Source organism: Molossus molossus, unplaced genomic scaffold, assembly GCF_014108415.1.
Source record: "Molossus molossus isolate mMolMol1 unplaced genomic scaffold, mMolMol1.p scaffold_m16_p_10, whole genome shotgun sequence".
Taxonomy (NCBI): Eukaryota; Metazoa; Chordata; class Mammalia; order Chiroptera; family Molossidae; genus Molossus; species Molossus molossus.
In genome coordinates, this window is record NW_023425345.1 from 12,447,406 (window position 1) to 12,454,299 (window position 6,894).

Here is a 6,894-nt window from a genome sequence, read left to right on the forward strand (position 1 = left end):
GCATAGGGGGTGGTTTCTGATCTAAAAACAGAGGTATGTCCATTCAGCTCTGCAGAAAGGGGACGCTTGGTGCCCACAGCTGGCCTGCTCGAACCCTTTGTTGTGATGCAGATTTTGGCTCCTCCGCATAACTTCACTTTAATGCTCTTGCTTTATTTTAGCCTTTTCTGCAACATTGGCATTTGGAGTTCCATGAGGTTTCTTTAGGAACCAAAGCTTTTCTAACTGTCACTATTACTATAAGGGGGAATGACTGGTTCTATGGTAGCCCAGTATCTGGCACAAAATATGCCTTTGCTGTAAATATCTGTTGAATTGTCCAGGCTAGAGCTGGTGAGAAGTGAAGAGTGGGCATAGGAGTCCTACAATCTGGCTCCTTCTGCTCCCTCTTGAGGCACACAGACTGCTCATCAGTGCCCGGCCCATAATAGCTGCTCAGTAAACACTTCTCAAATGAGTAAGTAAATGAAAGAAAAAAGAAATATTCTATTTACTTGGACTTGGCAATGATCTCAAGGTGCTACCGAGCAAAAGAAAAGAGTTCAACCATGCACCGAGAGGTTGCTGGTTCGATTCCCTGTCAGGGCACATGCCCAGGTTGTGGGCCAAATCCCCAGTGAGGGGCATGCAGGAGGTGACCAATCAGTGTCCTCTCTCATCGATGTTTCTGTCTCTCTGTCTCTCTCCCTTCCTCTCTCTCTAAAATCAATAAAGGGAAAAAATATATATATAAGAAAAACGAGAAGAGGTCAATAAGGAGGCAGCATAAAGCTTGTTCTTCCGCCAGGCCTCTTGGACATACCTTTCCAATGACAGCTTCCCATGGACCCCTTCAGTTAAGTTGTCCTAAAATGAGAGGGTTCTTCTGATTTTATTCTTGCAGACATTTTGCCTGTTCTCCTTTTTCAACTTTGCCCCAGGGGTTCACTGGCCTTTCTTGAACTGCCAACAATGGCTTAAAAGCAGAGTTTTTGGTACTAGTTAGTTCTTGTCGATCCTTCGTCTTATACAGTTTCTCTTTCCAAAAGTGGCCCATACATTTTCTTTCCTATAAAAACCTCTAAATAGAGGAATTCTCTCCACTTAAAAAAAAGGTATTTTGAAGTTCTAGATCTAGAGAAATCTTAAAGTGCCATCTTTTCTTAAACTTATCTCTTTTTCTCTTCCTTAAACACCCCCAAAATGTGTGAGGCCTTTCTCAAGTTCCGTATTATTTCTATTCAGTAACCAAGAAACAACTTTTGTGCTTGAGATGGGCTTTAACAGTGGGTCTATGAGAAAGTGTTCATTTTAGGTTTTTCTGAGTATTAATAAAGATGGACTCGATGGTTCATTGAAACCATTGGGAGCAAAAATAAAAACAAAAAGTTAGACTTGACCTTGGCTTTAGTACTTGGAAAATGAGCACCAGGTTTCTTCATCCAGCACTTTTACAGGGGCTACACAGATAGCATCCATAATAATACAGGTAATAATAATCTAAAAAAGAACTAAGCCAGAAAAACCTATCCTGGGCAAAGGAATGTACGTTTTGGTATTTAGATTTGGAAATGGGTTTGCCTGATTTCTGGTCATTTTCTTGCCACATCTGTAGACAAGAATGAAGCTGCTTTCTGAGAAACTGACTCAGGAAGGGCTAGAGACCCATGGTTTTCTCACCCAGAGATTTTGCTTCGAGTTGTATTACCTACCCCATGCTGTGAGAGCAGGGTCTTACGTTTCATATCTAACCACACCTTTTTGTGGGTAAAGCTGAGATAATAACAAAGCATTTTTTGTTTTTCAAGTACATTTGTGGAAGACTCTTTCACGTGTAACTGGCAAACCTCCCCAAATAACTAGAATAAATGAAAAGACAATGTATCGGCTCACCTAAAGTATGTTGGCTTCAGGCACAGCTTAATCCAGGAGCTCAAATGTCATTAAGGCACACTCCCTTTTTCTTAGCCAGGTCTTTTCTAATGGGGATTATACTGATGACTGGCAGCCTAGACTTTCATTTTACCAGTTTAGCATCCCCAGGAAGGAGAGCACCTTCCCAATCTCTTTGGCAGAAAAGTCTCAAGGAGGATTTTGAATGGTCTCAGATGGGTCACGTGTCCAATCCTGAACCACTCATTATGTCCAAGGGAGTGAAATCCTTTGGGAAGTGGATATGATCAAACCCACCCAAACTACACAGAGCAGGTTTTCCCACAGGGAAGAAGAATGCTGTTTCCAGAAGAAGGAAGGGATGTTGGGCCGACAAACACAACAGTTATTCCCTACAAAACACCTTTCAGAGCCCAGCCGGTGTGGCTGGTGGATTGAGCATCATCCCATGGACTGAGAGGTCCCAGTCTGATTCCTGGCCAGGGCGAATGCCCAGGTTGTGGGCTCGATCCCCAGTAGGGGGCGTGCAGGAGGCAGCCAGTCGATGGGTCTCTCTCACATTGATGTTTCTCTCTCTCTCTCCCTTCCTCTCTCCCTAAAACGTCAATAAAAACATATTTAAAGCCCTGGCCGGTTTGGCTCAGCGGTTAGAGCATCGGCCTGCGGTCCAGAGAGACCCGGGTTCAGTTCCCGCTAAGGGCACGTACCTCGGTTGCAGTTTGTCCCCGGCCCTGGTCGGTCGTGCGGGTGGCAGCCACTCGATGTGTCCCTTTCACATCGATGTTTCTCTCTCTCTCTCTGTTCCTCTCTCTCCCTCCCACTCTACCTAAACAAAAAATGGAAAAATGTCCTCGGGTGAGGATTAAACAAAACAAAACAAAACAAAAAACATATTTAAAAAGAAAATAAACCTTCCAGAATAACTTAGTGGAACAGAGAGGCAGCAGGAAGTAAGAAGTCAGGAATAAGGCACCAATGGTGGGACACACTTTATTTTATTATTATTTTTCATTTTTAATGTCTTCCTTTCTTCTTTCCTTCATTCATCTCTTCGGACAAATCTTCTTGCTGGACACAGCAGCAGCAGGAGCTGGGACTGTAGACTTGCAATACACCAGATGAGGACTGTGACAGAGAGGAACCTCGAAGGCTGGCCCGGCTTGCTGAGAAGGTAATTTCGGGGGGTCTGAGCCATGAGCAGGCGGGGCTGCCGGGTCAGGCGGAGAGGTGAAGACAGCCCAGGTAAAGGGGATAGCTGGCACCGAATGATGGCGTTCTGGCAGGGTAGGCACACTTCACTCAACACAGGCACGTTCTCTGCAGCCGGGACAGAGTCTGCATGCAAGGAAGGGGGCTGGAGATGAGAGAGAAGCAGAGCGGGACCTCGGGGCAGATTGTGAAATGCCTTGAACTTCATGCCAAAAGCTTTGGACTTTAATCTTATCCTTAGGTTTTGGGGAGCAGGTGAAGTCTTGAAGCCCCGCATTAACTTTTCAAATATTTTTTATGATGATATCTCTGACAGCTGAGGGGAAGGAGACTGGGCAAGTCTGCTGGCAAGGAGCCCAGTTAGGAGGCTAAGGTGGGAGTCCTAGCAAGACGTGACAATGACCCCCCAAGGCAGTAGTAGAAGGAAGGATGGGATTCCAGAGGTAGAGCTCAGGTAGAATCCAGGGGATGTGGTTTTGCCACAGTTCAGGGAAGAACCGATTAGTAGAATATGTTTATGGAAACAAGAGTTCAAAGCAAGGAACTACTGCCCTCCCCTGGCAAATTATTGACACAATGAATCATCCGTTAGGGGACAGGAAAGTTCACTGTATTCTTAGAACAGAAGATGCCTGGTGCTGGGAAACCACGTCAGGAGGTACTTGTTGCATAAGTGTAGCTTTTCATTTCATGTGCTGCCTAACAAATATTTATTAGGCTCCTATTATGTGCCAGGCCCTGTGCTAGATGCTGGGTGGAGACTGGAAAGTGAAACAGACGTGATTCTGATCATCATGGATCTCTGTGTGCTGTGTCAGGGGAGAAGGACAACAAACAGATATATAGATAATTAAAATGTAAAGACAGTGTTGAGTGTATGAAGGTAATCAATTCTGGGTGCAATGAAAAGAAAAAAAGGGATAGGGAGCAGAGAACCTCCCAAGATGGGTGGCCAAGATGAGGCTGGGCTCCCAGTGGGACTCCACATCTCTCCCTGAGGGGGCGTGTTTTCTAGCCATCCATGTGTTCAAATAATGCAAATTTTGCTATGGTGATAAACTTCACTTTGACTTCACAAATGACTCTTTTTCTCAAGTATCTTGCGGTTTTAAACGCACTCTGAGCAATAACACTGGCTTTACTTAACCTCAAAGCTTGATGACTGTAACTCATTTGGTATTTTAAATTTTCCAGTACGAGTCTTCACATTTGCTGATTGATTTTTGTGATGTCCCCCGAGTAGATTGTTACAACAATGGCCCCCCTCAATCAGGCTTTCCTAGGTCCCACCTCTTGTGTAGACCCCTCCCACTCTGGTGTTTGGTGAGGCCATGTGACTTGCTCTGACCAATGGGACATTAGAAGACATGATATAAGCAGAGAACTTAGAAGTGCTTGAACACTGGGCTTGCCTTCCCTTCCTCCAGAGAGTGCCATGTGGGGAAGCCTGAGCTAGCCTAGTGGAGGGTAAGGAACAGATGAGTATCCCAGCTGAGGACCCCTAGATTAATCAGCTCTCAGCCAATCTACAAGCTGACTGTCACCAGGTGAGTGACCCTAGACAAAACCCTCAGAAAATCCATCTTGCTGTGCTCAGCCAAAATACGATCCCAAAGAAATTTTGAGCAAATTAAAGGATTGTTGTTGTTTTTTTAATCCTCAGCTGAGGGTATTTTTTCTGTTTATCTTCAAATACAGTGGGAAGGAGGGAGAGAGAATGAGGGAGAGAGAGAGAGAAACATCAACAAGAAAGTACACATCAACTCGCTGCCTCCTGCACAACCCGACCAGGGCCGGGGACAAACCGCAACCCAGGTATGTGCCCTTGACTAGAATCGAACCCACGACTCTTTGGTCCTCGGGCCAATGCTCTGACCGCTGAGCCAAACTGACTAGGGTAAAGGATTGTTGTTTTAAACCATTACATTTTAGAGTATTTTTTATGTGGCAAAAGATAACTGATATGGTATAATCTTCAAACAACCTAATTATTGTTTGCTTCGTAACAAGGAAACTTAAAGACAGCAAAGATAGCCCTGGCCGGTTTTGCTCAGCGGTTAGAGCGTCGGCCTGCGGTCTGGAGAGACCGGGGTTCAGTTCCGCTAAGGGCACGTACCTCGGTTGCAGTTTGTCCCCGGCCCTGGTTGGGTCGTGCGGGTGGCAACCACTCGATGTGTCCCTTTCACATCAATGTTTCTCTCTCTCTCTCTCCCTTCCACTCTATCTGAACAAAATATGGAAGAAATGTCCTCGGGTGAGGATTAAAAAAAAAAAAAGACAGCAAAGATAAATGACACATTTAAGATCTCCCCATGGTGTGGGGGTAGATCTGAATTCTTACTTTATATCCCAGACTCTAAAGGCCACTTCATCTCTGCAACTTCCAATATTTCTTAGAAATACCCAAACTAAATCCTCTAATTTATCATAGTTCCCCAACTTTCTAGTTTTCTTAGCACGCATCTTAAAGTGATATTAAGATAATGGGCTTCGACTCCATTTTAAATAGTTAAGAACCAAGATTATATATAATTGTATAAATAAATAGGACTCGACTGATCATTTTTTCTTTTTAAATATATATTTTTTAATCCTCACCCAAGGACATTTTTCCATTTTTTGCTCAGATAGAGTGGGAGGGAGAGAGAGGAAGAGAGAGAGAGAGAAACATCGACGTGAAAGGGACACATCAAGTGGCTGCCACCCGCACGACCAACCAGGGCCGGGGACAAACTGCAACCGAGGTACGTGCCCCCAGCGGGAACTGAACCTGGGTCTCTCTGGACCGCAGGCCGACGCTCCAACCGCTAAGCCAAACTGGCCAGGGCTAAATATTTTTTTCTTTTTTGATTTTAGAGAGAGAGGAAGGGAGAGGGAGAGAGATAGAAACATCGATGAGAGAGAACATTGGTCAGCCACCTCCTGCATGCCCCCCACTGGAGACTGGGCTCACAACCTGGGCATGTGCCTGGCTGGGAATTGAACCAGCAACTTCCTGGTGCATGGTTCGACACTTAACCACTGAGCAACACTGGCCAGGTAGACTGATCATTTTCAAAATAACCACATAAATTCATAAACAAACCTCATAACTTTCTGGGAAGTATATGGTTCTATTATTCCAAACAAGAAATAGTTCAGAGGCAATACAAGAATGTTTTACTTAATTTGTTACAAAGAAGTCATTGTGACTTTCTTTTTCATTTCATTGTGCTTATGGAAGAACTGTATTTTTCCAGTTCTTTGAAATATGAACACAATAACTAAACTTAAAGTAGTATAATATAACACATATGTTTCTGAGTCTTTATAGATAGAGGATAATTTGTTCCCCAGGACATAAGAGAAACTCACATCCCTTTAATGTTTTCTATACTTTTTTTTTTTTTTTTTTGAGTATCACTTTCAACTTTTTAATAATGAAGACTTGGTCCAGCCCGTGTGGCACAGTTGACTGACTTGTCCCATGCACCAAGAGGTCACTGGTTAGAGTCTCAGTCAGGGCACATGCCTGGGTTGCAGGCTTGATCCCCAGTAAGGGGCTTGCAGAAGGCAGTGGATCCATCGAAGTTTCTATCTCTCTCTCCCTCTCCCTCTCCCTCTCAAATCAATGAAAACATATAAAAAAATAAATGAAGACTTGAAAATGTTAAGTTACTTGTCCAAAGGTACGGATTATAAATCATAGAGATGGAGTAAAAACTACTTTTTGATGCCAAGTCCCATTCTCTTAACTGGCCTAACTACAACAATAGCTATTAAACAAGTAATACATGCTCATAAAATCCAAACTATACAGAAATATACAAATTA